General features: G+C 40.6%; 1 protein-coding gene across 1 annotated transcript in view; it reads left to right on the forward strand.

Annotated features, from left to right (window-relative positions):
* Positions 1-20,462, forward strand: part of SGTB (small glutamine rich tetratricopeptide repeat co-chaperone beta) — a 292,085-nt gene that overhangs the window by 88,473 nt on the left and 183,150 nt on the right. The gene's annotated exons all lie outside the window — the stretch shown is intronic.

The raw sequence follows: 20,462 nt of genomic DNA on the forward strand, positions 1-20,462 counted from the left end.
ACTCCTCGCTGTATTATAATGCCTATCAAATAAAGTTTGTTAAATTTTAATGTACTGGTGAGTGCCACAATTAATTTCTTAATATATATTTTATATTATACTTTCTGAATTATTCTGCATTCCTCTTCATCCAGAAAACTCACTTGTGGTTTAGTTTCCTTACAGAGGTTGTCCAGGGGCCTACTGGTCAATGATCCAAACTTTGCTCAAGAACTGGCTGGTGTAAACATCCTTTGAATGGCCGACCAGGGACTATGTGTCTCGGGTGACTACTTCTAGTCCAAAGCAGGTCCCCAGCCGACTTCTCCCCGCCCGGCTCTGCTTGACTGACAGGACTCTATGTGCATCCATAGGGCGAGACCTGTCAGTCAAAGCGATGAGAGCTGCGAGAAGCCAGGGTTGGGGACCAGCCTTGGACTAGTCAGCCAAGACACATTGTCCCAGGCCGGCCGTTCAAAGTATGTTTATAAGTATAATGAGTATAACATACAGTACCTGGCTGCAATTGTGAACCATCATGGTTTCGGCAGCATGGATCTGAAGACAGATTCCCTTTAATGTACCCCATAGAATTTTGACAGTTCCAGTATTGGGCTGCCCCTCATTTTTTCCACTGTGGCTAAATTTACTTCTCTTTTCTGGAATCGATCTGCTCCTCATGCCATTATAAACCTATATAACCACATCGTGGATGTTCACTCTATTTAACTGCAGCAATTCACCAAAGTCCACCGAGGGTCTATGGGACTCTGTCATAATCATTTATTGCAAAACTACTAAATTTTGCTAAAAAACAAAACCAAATTGACTGTGGGGATTGAATTTTTTGTATATCATACCCCTAAAATAATGTGTAGACTTTGGAGAAGGGATTCAAATTGTTGCCCCAAATCTCAACAGGTGAATGACTAGGGCATTTGAAGAGGACATGGGTTACATTGTTTCAGGACCTGATTTCTCTTTCCTGTCCCTAGTGATGCAAATATTAGTATTTTGGGTCTAGTTGCCATTTTACCACATTTTTGTGCTCCAATTATATTGTATAGTGAATAATAGTTGTCATTTTACCTGGAAATAATCAGTATTTTAGAGCCCTTTTTATGGCCTGGAAATTTGATGCATCCAATTATCCCCATGGTCACCTTAACAGGAGGAATGAATTTCGATGAAAAGCTTTATATACATAATGCTTGGAACATGCTGGTTGAGTTTGCATTTTCTTTTCTTAGGCTAAGAACACCATTACCTGATATTACTATAAAGTATATAAAGAATAATTAACAGTCTTCATCCTCAGCATTTTGGTTTATGACCTCTTGGGGGTCAGTAAAATTTTTTTCCAAACGCAGCATGATTTAGGTGTGAACTGCTTTCTGGTATTTTTCCTCTATGCTATAGGCCAGTGTTCCCTAACTCTGGTCCTCAAGAGGCACCAACAGGTCATTTTTTCAGGATTTCCTTAATATTGCCCAGGTGATAATTGCATCAATTACACTGGCCAATACTAAGGAAATCCGGAAACCAGGACCTGGCGGTGGCTCTTAAGCACCGGAGTTGGGGGAACACTGCTATAGGCCTTCGAAAACATCATGAAAAATATTTCAGATTCTTTAAAAAAAAAAAAGAAAAAAAAGTGTGAAGGAGCCCTTAAATATTGAAGATTCTTTTATGTTTGCTGAAATCTTTGTGCCGTGTCCATATTCGTGTTAATTCTCGTATAGAACTGTCTTTCATAAGAGATTGACAGTTCGTTCCAGTTATCCCATAAGCTTTTGTACGGTTATTATTTTATTCATCTTGAAAGAACTGAATTGATCACATTTTTCCTTTGAATACTTTTCCCTTCATTTAATTTTATTGTACTTGGCGCTCCCGCTATATAAATCTTCATGTGCTGGAATAATCAGAATTCTTGAAGGATCGCCTTTCGTCATTCTTATGACCGGGGATAAAAGTTGATGTTCTGTTCTAACACAGGCAGTACTCTAATGCTCCGGGCTAAATATAAAAGACTATTTCCCATAAATGAATGACGAGCAATTGCTTCATTTAGTGGGTCTTCTTCGCCTTTGTGGCATAAATTGCCTTAGCTAGAGGTTCCATTCAACCTCTTATAGATGTAAAACTCGTCCGTTGCTTGAGATTATGTGAAGATGACGTTATTGTAGCTCATTAGACCTTGTAGTATAAATTAATCCGGTGCTTGATTATATCTCTGTATATATTAATTATCGAAGTGTGGTGTAATGCACACATTGACTAAACCTTCGCATTGCTGTACTGATCCTGAATTAGAGCTTGCACACACATAGGATGTAAGTTAGCAGAAATTAAATTTTTTTTACCATTCTTTGAAAGATATACACAAACACAAGGATAACAATGGTTGGATTTTTTTCTTGTCACTTTGCAGGAGCTGACTGTTTTACAATTTTTTCAAATATTTTTCTGATTTCCCACTTTAGCATGCTCATCCAATTAATTGACACATTTGTGTGTTGTACTATATGCTGCCCATTGTTAAATAGCCAGTGCCCAAATGTTCCCAGAAATTGAAAAAAGATCATAACCCCTGAAGGCATCACCTTTATTTGAAAACCGGTATATACAAATCAGAAATTCACAGGACAGTCAGTATGCAGGATGGCAGAGCAGTACATAGTCACAGTACAATACATAGCCACAGTACAAGACAAAATATCTTACAGAAGAAAAGATGAATAGAACATCAGATTATACAGATTTATTGCAAGATGCATAGAAACTTAGAGCTTGGAGGTTTGGCACATTATTATAAAGTGTAACTGGTCATATAATGTTTTATTACAAAGGTACACCACATTATCTCTGTCACATCACTGCAGTGCCGAAAGCAGGGGAAATACTGTGAGAGGCACGTGATTTTGTGTATGCAGTGCTAATACATGACCTTTTTTTTATTTTTTTTTAAGAGATTATCTTTGGATGGACTCTCTTTAAAGTAAAATGCAAGTTTGAGACACTATTACATTAGGGGATTACATTGACATATTTTCTAATATAATGTAAAAAGATCCAGTCCCTTTATGAGCAGGAAGATGCCAATCACAGTGAGGCAGTAGTAGAAATAAAATTCAGGTAGGGTCAAAACAAACCAAAGCCATTTACAGCAGCCAGTACACGGGTTGGTTGATTTATTATTTTCCATTGTAATAAAAAAAATACATAATGGCATAAAACCAGCTAATGTGTGCAAAGCAGTGCAGCATATGTATAAAATAGCGATATAAAAGAAAGCAGTGTAAACATTACATGTAAGGCATAAAACGCTATTACACAGAAAGTTGTAAAATCGGGTTTCGTAACCTGAAATAGGCCTAAAGAAGAGCAGAAAACTAAGACAGTATGACAGATAATAAAAAAGGTTATGCTGAAAACCTGTGCTCCAATAAGGCAAGGTTCATATTTGGATTGTAACTGGCCCATACAGAGCGGCTCACCATTATTGGCACCCCTTCATTTTTTTCATAGACTATACAATATCTTCAGAAATAAATGGAAATGTACTATAAAGTTCTAGCCCCAGGATTTTTTAATTAGTGGTCCAAAGTAATACAACAATAAAACATGAAAAGTGCAACATGGAAGTTGAGAAACAAAGAAGAAACAGAATAAACAGCATGTGCAGCAATAAAGGCACCCCTAATTAATACTTGGTTGCACACCCTTTGGTATTCCTGACAGCCTCCAAACATTTCTTGCAGCCCTTCTCAGTTGGAGTTTTCTCCCACTCTTCCTTTGGAGTTTGTTCAAGCTCTTGAATGTTTGCAGGGTTCTTTTTCCCAATGGCAGATTCCAGCTCACCCCAAAGAATTTCAATGGGATTTTAAAAACAGTCAATTTTTTCTTTTTCAACCATTCCTGTGTGCTTTTGGATGTTTGCTTTGAGTCATTGTCTTGCTGGACAACCCATGATCTTCGACTAAAACTACGTTTTCTTACACTAGGTAGGACATTTCGCTCTAAAATCTCTTGATAATTCTCTGATTTCATGATTCCTGTTATATGGTCTCCAGTACCAGATGCAGCAAAGCAACCCCACAGAATTATGGCTCCCTCCACCATGCTTAATTGTTGGTAAAGTGTTCTTTTCCTTATAAGCTTCATTGCGCCGTCTATAAACAAACTGTTACTTTGCATTGACAAAAAGCTTTTTTTTTTTTTTTGTTTCATCTGTCCACGGAGCATTTTCCCAGAAAGATTGTGGTTTGTCAAGGTACTCTTTGGCAAAGATCAGTAGTTTCTTTTTATGTCTTTTCTTCAACAATGGTTTCTTCCTTGGCCTTCGCCCATAAAGCTCTGCTTGGTTTAGTGAGCGGCGTATAGCACTTGTTGAAACCATGACCCTAGACTTTTGCAGGTTGGCCTTCAGGTGTTTGGATGCTTGACATATTGTTTTGCCCACCATTCGCACCAACCTTCGAAGACATCTCTTGTCAATTTTCCGCTTTCCTCCACGTCCAGGGAGGTTCTTGAAGTTTCCATGCTAGGCAAACTTCTTAATAACATTGTGCACTGCTGAAACTGGAATACCAGTTTGGAGATGGCCTTATACTCTTTGGAAGTCTTGTGTTTGCTAATAATAGCAGTTCTGATGTCCTCAGACAGCTCCTTAGTCTTCACCATTGTGACAAAGGAACAGGGCCTACCAAGTGGCTTTTTAAAACAGTGAAATCATCATTCACTGGCTAATTCATGTCACATGGGCACCAATAATTAATCATAGGTGAATCTCTTTTGTGATTTACCAGAGGCAAGTAAAAATGTGTTTCCATACTAAATTAATGTAAAGGGTGCCAATACCAGTGACACAGCAAGCTTTAGGTTTTTCTATTTTCCCTCCCATTGTTTTTGGTTTTAAATTGTTTATCATTTGCTCTTTTGTATTTAACACAAGGGCTCTATACAAAAAAAACTTTCACTTGATTCATTTTTTTCAGGAGATATTCCACATTATGTACTTAAACTTCATGGGAGCCAATAACGATGAGCAGGACTGTATACTGGGTGCCCCTGAGAACAAAACTATAGTAGATCTGCAAATAAGGCAACTTACGCCACCTGTTGTGCAATCAAAAGCAGTCTAGGTGTTGTTGCTACTCTTCAGTGCAATACAAGTGAATGGGATCGGATTGCAACCTTGAGGGTACTGCGACGGCAATAAGCATGTTATAAGACCTATGTGTCAGACTTTTTGTATTCTCGGGGCTGCAATGCGATCTCATTTACTTGTATTGCTCTGTTATGTAGAAGAAACACCTAGCAAACCTTGGTTGCAGCAAAAGTCGCCACGAAGCCCCAGCCTTGTGAACCGCAAGCACAGTGGAATAATTGTTGCACACAGATATTAGTAAAATCAACTTTTGATTAAGGGGAATTTGTCACCTCGAGAAATGCTATTTACCTGCAGATAGAGGCAATCTACACAGGGAATAAACACTACCTACAAATACAGGGGTAATCTACCGATAAATAGTGTATAGTCCCTGTGTAGCTGGCTTACTGGAGCAGCGGCTACAGACAGAAAATTACGTTTTATTCTCCCTGTAGTCCCTCACTTCCAGTCATCGGGAGCGGATACAGTCACCATAAAGTGAGCTCATTAAAATCACACCCCGACACATTGACAGCCTGCTGTGCTTACATACGGCCTTTGATTGGATGTCTGCTCTGCAGTGTAACATTTCTCAAAAACCGTCCCGATGACTCGAAGCAAGCAACCACAGGGAGGATAAAACTTTATTTTATCCTCCCAATATGCAGACTCCATAGTGTTAAAGCGCCATTTCCCCGCTGATTACCCCTATATCTGCAGGTGAATAGCATTTCTCTAGGTTGACACGTTCCCTTTAACATTAGCTATATCGTCAGTAAATATGAACTGAACTGTTCTCTCATCTCTTCCTCAACTTTATGGTGTGATTTTTAGTTCATTTTTCACTCTGTGCAATGTAGGGAAGTCTCCTGTTGCTTAATTATTGTAATTATGATTGGTGTGAATACCCGGGGCTGCTCAGGTCAGAAGCACATGATGCTCATTAACACATCCACATTCACAAAGTATAATTACCATAGAAATTAATATTTGGTATCTGTGTGCTAAATGAAGCAGAAGATATTAGGATGTAACACAAAACTATTAGTTTGGCTTTAGGTGGCATTTTAGTCGCAAAACCTGGACTCCCACAATCCGGCATCAGTTATATGGTGATTGAACGCTTTGTGCACAATGATTTCCTAATATATTCCTCCAAAGGAAGGATCCAAACTTATGCTACTGTATATGAAGACTATGCCAGCCTTTGTCTATAAATTGTAATAAAAAAACAAGTATACATTTATTCTCAGGTTGCCAGCTGCATGTGAACGTTTTTTATGCCATTTACACCAATAGAAGGGTTCAGGGTGCACAGAGCCTTTGTATAGTTCCATAGAATCATATTTGGCAACTAGTAAGGGAGAAACCACAGGGTTGTTCAGTGAGCTTTTAGGAATTATTTATAGTTCACTCTTAAAGGGGTTGTTTGGGCATCTAATACAGATTATCTATCGTTGGGATAGGTCATTGATATAAGACAGGAGGTGGTCCGACATCGTGCACCCCCCACTGATCAGCTGTTATTAGCACTGGCAGCTCTTTTTTTTTTGTAGAGGCCGCTGCCAAGTACTGCAGAACAGCTCCAGAGCTAAGAATAGCTGATGGGTGGGGGAGCAGAGTGTCAGACCCCCATTGATCCTGTGGATAGGTCATCACTATTACATCCCCTCCAAGATTCATACAGAAAGAGTAAAAGCCAGACAGGTGGTCTTACACATTCCAGGGACGCATGGTACACTTATTCAAAGTATGAAAAATGCTGCGCATGTGCGGGTTAAAGACACCAGTCCGCCAATCAACTGTGCTTAGAAGCAGATCACTGTTGGGCTATGTTCACATGTTGCGTTTTTTAATGAAATTTTAAGCTGCGTTTTACAGTACCAGCAAAAGCTATGAGATTTCAGAAATCTTATGCACACACATTGTTTTTTTTCTGACTGAATTGGAAAACTGCTGCGTTTTTGCAAACTGCAGCATGTCACTTCTTTCACCCATAGAAAACAATGAGTAAGTGCAAAAACACAGGTATCAGGTGTTTGCTCCGTTTTTGGTGCAAAAGCCTGAAAAGTTGCATCATCTTATTTGGTGGGGGGGGGGGGGGGGGACTAAACTTTATCAGCATGCACAAAAGACAATAAAAACGCAGCAAAACCTGCTTTTCATAAGCAGCTTCTTTACTGCCAAGACAGTAGGTTTTGCCTGCAGAAAAAAACAAAGTGTGAACATAGCCTAAAGTCCCGTCTCACATAGCGAGATCGCTAGCGAGATCGCTGCTGTGTCACGGTTTTGGTGACGCAACAGCGACCTCACCAGCGATGTCGCTATGTGTGACACTTTGCAACGATCAGGCCCCTGCTGTGAGGTCACACATCGCTCTGTGTGACCAGTGGGAGCAGCGATCAGGCTGGTAACTATGGTAAACATCGGGTTACTAGGGGCAAACGCGCACCTAGTAACCCATTGTTTATCATGGTTACGAGCCTGCTAAAGTGAGCGGTAACCTCCCGCTCACTGTAGCAGAGTGGTAACCATGATAAACAACGGGTTACTAGGTGCGCGTGTGCCCCTAGTAACCCGATGTTTACCATAGTTACCAGCCTGCTCCTGCTTCAGCAGGCTGGTAACCAGGACATTGTGGAAAGATTCTTTCCACGATGTCGCTGCTCCCCTGATCGTTGGTGAGCCTGCCTGTTTGACAGCTCACCAGCGACCACATAGCGGCGCAGCAACGATCCCTGACAGGTCGTATCGTTGTCGGGATCGTTGCAGCGTCGCTACGTGTGACGGGGCCTTAAGACCAGTGTTACAAACTAAGGCCAGGTTCACACTTATACAGAGATCTACATAGAGAACCATGTTGAGATTTTTATTGGAATCCCCAAAAAACTGCTCTCAAATGGAAATCCCTGACACATATACATATAATATATATATATGTGTGTACACGGTATTTTATGTGAGAACCTAGCCTAACATGTAGTACATTTGCTTTACAATCATTATTACAATAATATCAGAAAGGGAGAGAACGTTGCATGTAAAGATATCCAGGCAGGATTTGCCAGTCACGATCCAAAAGTTTTCAGCAATGATTGCCGCCACGTATGGGCGAGTTAACCCTTTCTATACCTATAATGTTCATGTCTGTAGTATTCCCCCAATGTGTATTCTTAAAATGGTCAGATACAGCTGAAACATTACAGGCATTAGGGCTAGAGACGTGAAAGTGAGAGGTCTCATGGACGTACTTTTAAAGGTCCAGTTGTGCAGCCGACATATCACAGGCGATAAGCTTCCCAGGTGATCACAAACCACGTGACGTATTGCTGTACTGACATATCCTGTGGCTACACGTATCAGACAATGATGAAGATTATCTGAATACCTACAGAAAGCCTCGGTATATGCATTGCCTGCCTTTGTATAAGGGCCACATAAGGTGATCAGAAATTGGACAAGGAGACAACACATGTCCCAAAGTCGGAGCTCTTCAGGAAACACATTTTATACCTTTTGTATTCAAATATTTTTTTTTATTACATTTTCAAGTAGAGTGAAAAAAAAAAAAGAAATATATATATATATTTCATACAAACAGTACATATATAGTGAAATAGAGGTACACAAGTAAACAAGGTGAATACCGTCGTAAACCCGAAATTATTCGGTTGGTGATATGATTCATAGCTTTAGATACGTAAGCTATATCTTATAGGTGCATTTTATAGAAGGGTAACTTGGTTGATTCGTTCATAACATAAGTTGCCAAGGTATACAAAGATAACTATTTACATATTTGGAAGTACACAGAAATGTTTCAGGAAAACAAGGGGGAAGGGAAAATCAGATGGTGATATTAGGACACGATATGCCCGCTATGACTATCCTGTAAGTTAGATACAATTAGATGAATGAGGATGAGGAGTCAAGTTAGATTGAGAAGACTAATATAGTCTTAAACAACGCTAAGGTCACTACTGTGAATGTTGTGGAATCATAATAGAGTTCCAATCCTCCCATTTTCTGAAGTATTTTTTTAAAAGATTGTTTCTAAGGGCGTATGTATATTCATAAGTGTTGTGGCATGCCAATTTTTCTATGTTTTTTTCCACAGTTGGGGAAAGAGGGTCTTTCCAAAGGGCGGCAATATTGCTTTTTGCTGTAAGGAGTATATGAGTGATGATAGGTCTGTATCTGCATGGGAGGGTTTCAAGGCCCAAAAGGAGGAGCACCAGTTCTGGTGAAAGATGTATGTTTAAACCTGTGATGTTGTTAATTAAGGATTCAATTCCAGACCAGTATGATTTGAGAGCTTTACAGCTCCAAAAGATGTGAGTCAGACTGCCAGTAGCATTACAATTGCTCCAGCAAAGGGGGGAGTTAGTGTTCTGAATTTTATGAAGTTTAAGCGGAGTAAAATACCAGCGTGTGTAGATCTTGTGGTGGGTTTCTACAAGGGATGAGCAGGGAATGTCAGTATAGATAGATTCAAAGACTTTGTGCAGAAGATTGGTCGTAATTTCTATACTTAATTCTTTTTTCCAAGCTTCTATATTTGTTGTATGTGGAAAGTGAGTGTCTTGGTTGAAGTTCTGATATACAGTTAGGTCCATATATATTTAGACAGAGACAACATTTTTCTAATTTTGGTTCTAGACATTACCACAATGAATTTTAAACAAAACAATTCAGATGCAGTTGAAGTTCAGACTTTCAGCTTTCATTTGAGGGTATCCACATTAAAATTGGATGAAGGGTTTAGGAGTTTCAGCTCCTTAACATGAGCCACGCTGTTTTTACCCTGTTTTTAAAGGGACCAAAAGTAATTGGACAATTGACTCCAAGGCTATTTCATGGACAGGTGTAGGCAATCCCTTCGTTATGTCATTCTCAATTAAGTAGATAAAAGGCCTGGAGTTGACTTGAGGTGGGGTGCTTGCATTTGGAAGGTTTTGCTGTGAAGTAAACATGCGGTCAAACGAGCTCTCCATGCAGGTGAAACAAGCCATCCTTAAGCTGCAAAAACAGAAAAAACCCATCCGAGAAATTGCTACAATATTAGGAGTGGCAAAATCTACAGTTTGGTACATCCTGAGAACGAAAGAAAGCACTGGTGAACTCATCAATGCAAAAAGACCTGGGCGCTCACGGAAGACAACAGTGGTGGATGATCGCAGAATAATCTCCATGGTGAAGAGAAACCCCTTCACAACAGCCAACCAAGTGAACAACACTCTCCAGGAGGTAGGCGTATCAATATCCAAATCTACCATAAAGAGAAGACTGCATGAAAGTAAATACAAAGGGTTCACTGCACAGTGCAAGCCACTCATAAGCATCAAGAATAAAAAGGCTAGACTGGACTTTGCTAAAAAAACATCTAAAAAAGCCAGCACAGTTCTGGAAGAACATTCTTTGGACAGATGAAACCAAGATCAACCTCTACCAGAATGATGGAAAGAGAAAAGTATAGCGAAGGCGTGGTACAGCTCATGATCCAAAGCATACCACATCATCTGTAAAACACGGTGGAGGCAGTGTGATGGCTTGGACATGCATGGCTGCCAGTGGCACTGGGTCACTAGTGTTTATTGATGATGTGACACAGGACAGAAGCAGCCGAATGAATTCTGATGTATTCAGAGCCATACTGTGTGCTCAGATCCAGCCAAATGCAGCCAAACTGATTGGTCGTCGTTTCATACTACAGATGGACAATGACCCAAAACATAAAGCAAGAGCAACCCAGGAGTTTATTAAAGCAAAGAAGTGGAATATTCTTGAATGGCCAAGTCAGTCACCTGATCTCAACCCAATTGAGCATGCATTTCACTTGTTAAAGACTAAACTTCAGACAGAAAGGTCCACAAACAAACAGCAACTGAAAACCACCGCAGTGAAGGCCTGGCAGAGCATCAAAAAGGAGGAAACACAGTGGTGATGTCCATGAGTTCAAGACTTCAGGCAGTCATTGCCAACAAAGGGTTTTCAACCAAGTACTAGAATGAACATTTTATTTACAATTATTTAATTTGTCCAATTACTTTTGGTCCCTTTAAAAACAGGGTGGCACATGTTAAGGAGCTGAAACTCCTAAACCCTTCATACAATTTTAATGTGGATACCCTCAAATGAAAGCTGAAAGTCTGAACTTCAACTGCATCTGAATGGTTTTGTTTAAAATTCATTGTGGTAATGTCTAGAACCAAAATTAGAAAAATGTTGTCTCTGTCCAAATATATATGGACCTAACTGTATATGACCAGTTTTCCAGAAAAGGGGAGTTTGTGGGTATTTGAACATCTGAGCTAGATTTTGAGGGAGAAAAAAATTTAGGTTGTGAGAGTTGAGGATGTTTTGAATCTTCTTCCATGTCTTTTCTTCTAGAATGTGGAGTCTGAATTTATCTCTAAGAGATTGAAAAGGTATGAGTTGTTTCTTGTCATCCATTATATCGGAGATAAATTTAATGCCTGACTTCTTCCATGAATCTAGTGTGATTCTTGAGGATAACAGTTCAAGAATATCTACAACTATCCAGGTTGGAGAAACCGTGGGGTAGCTTTTGTGAGATAGTTTTAGTAATCTCCAAGAGAGAATTGCAGATTTAACTGTGATTTCTTCTGGAAGTCTCTTAGTTTTGTCGCATAAGTAGGAGAGGGTGATTAGGCTAAGTCTGCCACTGGGTTTCAAAGGTTCTTCTAGGGCTATCCAGGTCGGCTTTTCTTTTTCTGCCCACCAATTCTGGCTAAGTTTGACTAAGGTGGCGTGGTAGTAGAGTTAAGTTGGGCAAGGCGAGTCCACCTCTTTTTTTGTTCTTTTCTAGGACAGACCTAGCTACCCTAGGTTTCATTTTAGCCCAGGTAAAGGTGACCAGCTGTGTATGAAATTTTTGTAGCCACTTCTTCGGGATTAATAAAGGGATAGATCTAAAGATGTATAGGAGTTTTGGTAAAAGGTTCATTTTGTAGGCATTAATTTTGCCAAGCCAGGAGACTTCTAGCTTAGCTATATGCATAATGTCGATCTGTATGGTTTTGTAAATATCATTTAAATGTGTCTATGATTGATGTTAATGGTTTGGTGAGTTTTATTCCTAGATAGCTGATAATATTTTTCCAGGACAGTTCAAACTCCATTTTAAGAGTTTCCAAGATTTGTGGATCAAGGTTTAGGTAGAGGACTTGGGTTTTAGTCAAATTTATTTTGTAATATGAAATTTTGGAGAAGTGTTTAATTGTGTCCAGTAGATTTCTAATTGAGTTAAGTGGGTTTGAAAGAGTTATAAGAATATCATCTACGAACAATGAAATTTTGTATTATTGTCTCTGATGTATCTGGATACCACTTATTAGGGGATTTGCTCGAATTTCCTCAGCCAGAGGTTCTATATAGAGATCGAAAAGGGTGGGAGAAAGGGGACAACCTTGCCTCGTGCCATTGGTAAGTGCAATTCCATCTGACAGAACATTGTTGGTCAGAATTTTTAATGAGGGGCAAGAATAGAGAGATGTGATAGCATTTAAGATGTTTCCCTCAAATCCAAATTTTTTTAGAGTTTGAAAGAGGAAGCCCAGTGGACTCTGTCGAACGCTTTTTCTGCGTCGACAGCGACCACCAGGGCGGGATTTTTAGTTTTTTCAATATAGGATAGCAGATTAATGGCACGTCTAGCAGCATCAGACGTTCCCCTTCCAGGGATAAATCCCACTTGATCTTTTTGAAGAAGCCTAGGGGAGATTTTTTGAAGTCTTGAGGTAATAGTTTTGGCGATGATTTTTAGGTCTGTATTTAGAAGTGAGATAGGGCGGTAGTTGCTGACATTCTCGTTGTCACCCTTGTTTTTGGATATCACCGTGATTATTGCCTCCTGCATTTCTGCTGGGAAGGTGTCTTGGCATGTAGTGGAGGAGTTGATAAGTTTAGTAAGGAAGGGAGCAAGAGAGTTTTTAAAGTTTAGGTAATATTCGTTCTGTAGGCTGTCTGGGCCGGGAGATTTGCATTTTGCTAATGAATTGATTGTCGCCAAAATTTCTGTTTCAGTAGTAAAGGGGGAATTGAGAAAGTTCAAGTCTTCGTTTGAAAGAGAGGGGAGTTGGATAGAGTCTAGGAATTTGTCTATGTCAGACTTTGAGGGAGAGATTTCTGTTGGGTCTTCTTTCAGATTATAGAGCTTTCTATAGAAACTGGCAAAAACATTCGAGATGTCTTTCGGGTTTTTATGTATTGTGTTTTGCTTATCGTTGATTTTGAGGATTCTAGTTTTGTGTCTATGAATCTTAATTTTGTTGGCAAAGAGTTTAGATGGTTTGTCCATGCAGTTGTGGAAATTGCTTTCGATAGTACGGATGTATTTGTCATATTCAGATGTTAGCAGATTCTTTAGTTGAACTCACAGTTGAAGGATTTCTGTGTGAGTTTTATCATTAGGGGACATTTCTAGTTGGATCTCTAAGTTTTTGATTTTTTTAATAATGTTTTCAGAATTTTTAATGTTGTCGCGTTTTAGTCTAGAGTTGAGTTGAATTAGGTGGCCTCTTATTACCGCTTTGTGAGCGGCCCAGAGGGTTGAAATTGCGATGTTTTCTAAATCGTTCTCCTGAAAATAAAGATTTATAGAATTTTGTATTGCTTCTCTATATTGTGGATGGTGGAATGGGTAAGAGTTTGCTCGCCAGAGCTTTTTTACAGAGTGGGTGGGGCCATGGGTGACTTCGAAAATGATCGGCGAGTGGTCAGACCACAACCTGGAAAGGATATTAACAGATTTAATGTTTTGAAGTGTACGGATATCAGTTAAGAGTAGGTCAATTCGGGCAAATGATTTATGGGTATCAGAGTAGTGGATGTACTCAATTGAGGAAGAATTAATGCAGCGAAAGGCGTCAAAAAGTTCCTCTCTATTTAACCAGGGATCGAGTGAAGTGTTTAAATTCCTAGATTTGTTGGAAGAATCCAAGGAAGGGTTAGGTACTGCATTAAAGTCTCCGAATACGAGTAACTGTCCTTTTGGTGATTCATGTATAATTTTGATTAGTCTTTTTAGGAAAAATAATTTGTCCCTTGTTAGGGGCATACACGTTAACTAGGGTGTAGCATGTATCATTTATTTTGCAGATGAGAATTAGAAAGTGGCCATCTTCATCTTTAATTAAATTGATTTTTTACAAATCTAACAGTGTCTTTGACAATGATGGCTACCCCTGCCCTTTTCTTTTTATTAGAAGATAAAAAAATATTTGGGTAGTTTTTGTTCGTGAATTTAGGTGGATTATCAATTGAAAACTTAGTTTCCTGTATGCCTACAATATCAATATCTAATTTTGTAAGTTCTTTCCATATTAGGAATCGTTTCTGGGGTGAATTTAGACCTTTAACGTTGTAGGATAAGAATTTGTTAGCCATAGTCTGAGTCAGGTGCTTGGGTAGCAATGTGGAATTTTTGGTAAGATAGAGTGCATAGGGGTAACATTTTGAGATAGTAATTCTGTGACTTCCATTTTCAAGAGGGGTTAACGGTAAATGAACGGTGAATGAACAACCGGGTTCAGAGGCACCCGTAAATTTTAAGGGACTCGTAGGTCACTAAAGAGCTGGTAGAGCGGAAGGGTCAAAGCAAATGTAAAACTTCCGAGGAGACTAAAGTTTTAGCCTTTGTGCCTAGGCTGGACCTTGAGAGAGAAATGGGTTAAGTGCTTGGGTGTGATATGAAGCTTCATGTATTGGATATATGGAGATCCTTAAGAGTTTTTAATCCCGCTGCTGTCTCGTCAATTGTAATCATCTTTTGTTTAAAGGAGAAGATGACATTAGTGGTTTGTCGTCCCCATCTGTACGGAATTTTTTTCTCTTGGAGGATATCAGTGATCGGTTTCAGTGCCTTGCGTCTAGTCATAGTCTCTTTTGATATGTCTGTGAAGACTTTAATTTTCTCGAATGGAGAGGGCAATGTTTTATTGATCCTTAAGAAGTTGGTAATCTGGTCCCTCGTCTGATAAAATGAAAATTTTACTATGACTTCTCTAGGGATATCATTGGGTAGGATGGGATGGCTTGGGTAGTCTATGTGCTCTTTCTAATGAATATTGGATATCCAATAAGGTGGGAATTGTTGTTTTAATCAGGTCTTTCATGAAGGACATGAGTTCGGGGTTTTTGACCTTTTCCGGAATTCCTCTAAATTTGAGGTTGTTGCGGGGGTCTCGATCCTCTCTATCCGCTAGTTTATCTTTCAGAAACTATTTCTTCTCTCATCTGGTCTTGTCCTTTTTTGAATTCTTTACTTTCCTTCTTCAGGTCAAGTACTGCTCTCTCATTGTTTCTTGTTCTGGAGACAACTATCGCTAGTGAGTATCGCATGTCATCAAACTGTTCTGTGAGGTCTTCCTTTAGAGACTGCTTGAAAGCAGAGAAGAGTTTGTGAAAAAAGTCTCTATCCATACGTTGACCCACGTTGAAGTTCAGTAAAGGGTCGTCTTCAGAGTTATCCTTTCTTGATCTTCGTCGAACTGGGCTTTTGAATTTAGTGTCATCTTCAGAGTCAGTAGCGTCTGGAAGACTGTAATTTAGGTGCGGTTTGGTCTGTATTTCTCTTGCTTTACGTTTAGTGATGAGTTGTGAATTTTCGTATGCCATCAAGTCTTCAGGGGATGATCTTTGATTTTCTGGATGAGTTTCAATTATTTCTGAGTTGCCTTCAGGTTTTAGGTCAGTGGTAGTTTGAACCGAAGAGGTTGATTTGAGTTTTTGTTGATCTTTACCTGAATTGATTGTTTGGTCGTTATTAGCTGGTTTATTATTAAGATTGGATTTTGTTTTTGGAGGCATTTTATTTGGATTAGTATTAGGGAGATCTCTTTAATCGGGCTCGATATTTGGAGTTTCAGATCTTGGACCGGAAGCAGTGAGAAACAGTTGATTTATTTAGAAGGAGATCAAGAGTACGTTATGTCTAGTTATAGAAATATGCGTGTAATATTGAGTAGCTTATTACAAGGAAGTAGCTAGGTTGTAATATGTAAGATTTTTTGTGTGGGGAGGAGGGGAGGAAGGAGAGGTGAAGGTGGACAGTAGTAGGGAGGGTTTGTAATTGTCATAGCTTATATATGTGAGGTTTTGGGTTTGCGCTGGGTGTCTTGGCTCTGTAGAGGTGGCAAAGCTCTCAGTAGCAGTAATAGGTACTTAACAGTACAGTTTACTTTACCATAATAGTTATTTCAGTAACAATGTAAAGAAGAGGAACGGCACTTATACAAGTAGTAGTAGTAGAAGTAGGATATACAATCAGCAGATAATACACAAACATAAAAGTGCAAGTCAAACTTAGTAGCTGGATCAATAGTTAGTATTGTTGTCCAGAGATTTGACAGTAGCTATAAAACACTAGTGAAGCAGACCTGTACGAGGCAAAGTTACCACCATTAATATAATAAAGGAAATGTTGGGGTGTCCGATGGTCTCTTCTGTCTGCGTAGCTTGGGCACGAAGGAGGCCCGTCAGCCTCACTTGCTAGTAGAGTCTATCTAATCTGGATGAGGGATCAGCTGCTTGACCCAACAGAAACTAAGCCTGTCTGCAGGATCCAGCACTTGTGGTCTTCAATGTTACCCGTACTTTTGGCCAGCACTAAGGGAGTTAATTGCAGAGTCTGCTCCCTGGGAAGCAGTTTGAGCTCACCCTGCACTTAGTTAAAATTACTGTGCTCTCCTGCTTGTGTGCTGAAGTGCTACACTGATGATATATGTACAGAGAGCTGAGATCTGGTCTGTGTGGCTTGTATATGGTGCAGACTCCCAGGTCTATTTTCTATGGAAGTTGCTGCAGGAGCTGTTCCGTAGAGACCTCTGCTGACATCACCAGTGCAGACGTCAGCTATCTGCAGAACACCTTTGTGGCTGTAGATCCCTCCGCCAGCACTTCTTGTTAAGCGTTTCTGGAGCCAGAAAAAAATAGTTCATCAACAGCGGGGGAACAAGGAATATATCAGAAGGAGATGACAGAAATTCTCCTTAAGGTCAGCAAGGTATTCTCCCATAAGGGGAAGATAAATAACAGATGGCACTGATCCTCCACTTCAGTCTGATCTCCTGCTGTGCTTTGTCACAATGATTTATTGATGCAGGCACTAGTGTTACCAGTTGGAAACTGGAGAATGTACAGTGGGCTCACCTGGATAAGCTTGGGAGTCCTGTGCTTGTAAGAAGTTCTTTTCTGCCTCTCTTGTTAGGAGAAGAGAGGGAGACAGGGAGATGTTGCAGCCAGTAATGGCGTCTGTGGGTCTTGTCCCGCAGCAGGCTTGAGCTTCAGAGGAGCTGTTTTGTTATGAATATCTCTCCAAGATACAGACACAGAGAGAGGTGTTGGAAGTTAAAAAGTGGGTCTTTATTAGGATATCAAGGCATAAAATATAAATAAAAAATATATAGAGAATATATAAGGAGGGGGGGGGGGTTTACGAGTAAGGGCTTAAAAGTGGATAAAAATAGGGGGTCTAGAGTCTAAAAAGCACACACTGGGGTGTGTATAGCGAAGCAGTGATCCTGAGGAAACAATATTGCTGGGTTCAAATAGATCCTCTGTGTAGCTCAGAGTAGGAGGACCTGTAGGGAGAAGGAGTGGGTGGTTAGGATATTTGAAGAAGTGGTCATGGGGGAATTTTTGAGGTGGTGTGAGTGCAATATTACCTGATCAGATAGGTAGAGATGATCGGGTGAGTCGTCTCAGGCGGTCCTCAGGTAAACACCTATGGTTAGTGTATCATATATCATGAGAAGCTGGTATGATACAGTATTATGGTACAATGTAGAGGCCTTAGTACCTGTGTATGGGGTCGTGCTCCTGGGTCCAATTGGTCGATCAAGAAGTAGGGATGCGACCTGTTGGGGGATTAGTTAAACTACTCGATGGTATGGTTCCAATGAAGGTGGTACCTATGAGGGATAACAGGTGGATAGGTGAGACCAGTGAGAGGGTGGTGGGTTGGGTATACTGGTCTGAAATAGGGAGGAGATGGAGGTTACCTTACTTCCGTCGTGCTCAGGTATGTTGAGGTTTGGTTGTAAGTGGCCCAGAAGAGTCTGGTATTAAAACTGCCGTAGGGTTCCACAGGTAGTATTAATGCATTAGTGTTCACCTGTAAATGGGAGTACAGTATTAAGAATTGGGCAGAGATGAGGCTCAGGAGGAATAAGTGGTTGTTGATTACCTGGGTCGCTTGGTATTTGGTGTTATCCTAATGTATTCCTGATGAAATAGTAGTGAGCTGGTGGTGGCTTAAAGCCTCTGGTCCAGTATGTCCAGTGGGGCACGGAAGTGGATGGTACCGTCTTAGAGAAATCACCCCTGGTAGAGGTAGGTAGTTCTGGGGGGAGGTCAAGGAGTATAGTTAATGGTCAGAGGGAGACGGTGTGACGTACAGTATACTCACAGTTAGGTGGCCTTACGTGGGTGTTGTGGCGATCGGTCGTCCAGGGTGTACCGCTGTCTGGTGAGGCGGGCAGGGGTTTCCTGGATCCGGAGCGAGAGCGGAGTCCCGGCCGGTGAATACCACTTCCCGCGTCTTCCGGATATAGATACAAGTATGCTCCCTGCAGAGAGCGCTTGAGGACCTGGGTCACGTGATGCCACGTGACGCTCAGGATACGGTGGCTGTAGTGGGGCAGTCTCCAACGCGTTTCGAAAGACTCGGCTTCCTTCTTCAGTCAGACTATCCTAACCACCCACTCCTTCTCCCTACAGGTCCTCCTACTCTGAGCCACACAGAGGATCTATTTGAACCCAGCAATATTGTTTCCTCAGGATCACTGCTTCGCTATACACACCCCAGTGTGTGCTTTTTAGACTTTAGACCCCCTATTTTTATCCACTTTTAAGCCCTTACTCGTAAAACCCCCCCTCCTTATATATTCTCTATATATTTTTTATTTATACTTTATGCCTTGATATCCTAATAAAGACCCACTTTTTAACTTCCAACACCTCTCTCTGTGTCTGTATCCCTCCCCCCAAGCGCGAATTACTACTTGTCATATTGATATCTTTACTCATTGACACATAGTGGTTTGTGTCTCCCAAATTCGCCGCTGCAAATTGACTAGCCTGCTAGCGCCTCCTTACTCGTACCATCTCTCCAAGATAGTTCAGAAGTGGATCGAAACGATCCCTGAGGTTTCCTAGATCGGTCAAGTAGCTTTGATAGGGTACTTTTGCCTTCAAAAAGGCAATTTCCCCAGTTGCTTGGTATACAGCACAGGAGCACACAAATCTTGTGCCTCTTACATTAGGCTGCAGGCCATGCCTCTTCTTCTATCACCTTTTGTAACTTTGTATCTTGGTGTAATACCGGGATATACCGATTCATCATTACGTTATACATGAAAGCGTTCACCACCATAATTTTTGAATTGGGAAGCCTTTTGGTGGTTCACACTTGATCTGGGTACCAAACGGGTTAAATCGCTGATTATTGTAATAATAATAATAATTAATTAATTATAGTAACAAATGTTTTACTTGTCGTTAGTGAGTAACGCTTGTCTTACAATGATTTGCTTCTAAGCACCACCGATTGTCTGACGATTGTGTTTAACCTACGCATGCGCATCCTTTACTCATGGTATGACTAAGGCACCATGCGTGATTGAAACACAGACTACCTTGCTGACAGTCACTGTTTGCGTATGCAAAGACATGGAAGTGTGGAAAGTGCTGGACAACCCTGTTTTTTAATACTTGCCATCTCTCTCAGGATGCCTGGTAACACAAGACCTCCCGGACTCTAGGAAGAATTGGCAAATCTCCTGTGTGCAGCAGAAGTCTCCTGGGACCTCCTGGAAAGCAGCATTATGCCCCAGCGTCCAAAGGCAAACCAAGGTTATCAGGAAAAGGGCATGGATTGGGTTTGACCCATCAGAATAGGGGTTGTAGTTATGCAAATAAAAAATAGCAGCCAATGGAATACATGAATAGAGTGGGTTCACCAGATCGGTTGTAGAGGGTCCTGAGCATCAGACCCACCTACTATAACTTCCATATGCCTTAAAGGGAATCTGTCTGTAAGACGGTGGACAAGGAGACCTTACCCCCTCATGAAGACGTTGTGGCAAGTGTGTGCTGAAAATTATTATGTGTCCTTATAAAAAGTATTTCATCCCAATGGCTGTTATTTGTGTCAGGTTCCCGCAACTGCAAGGCCGGCCCGTGGGGGGACGGGTAAGAGGCAGCACTATAGAGGGACCAGTGGGAAGGTTTTAGGGATATAGGAAGTAAGTAGTCAGTGTTGGGAAGGAAGTGAAAGGAAGAAAACAGGTTTACCAGTGGTGGAACT

Source organism: Phyllobates terribilis, unplaced genomic scaffold (genome assembly GCF_046119375.1).
Source record: "Phyllobates terribilis strain yellow unplaced genomic scaffold, ASM4611937v1 Scaffold_1__5_contigs__length_1240528914, whole genome shotgun sequence".
Taxonomy (NCBI): Eukaryota; Metazoa; Chordata; class Amphibia; order Anura; family Dendrobatidae; genus Phyllobates; species Phyllobates terribilis.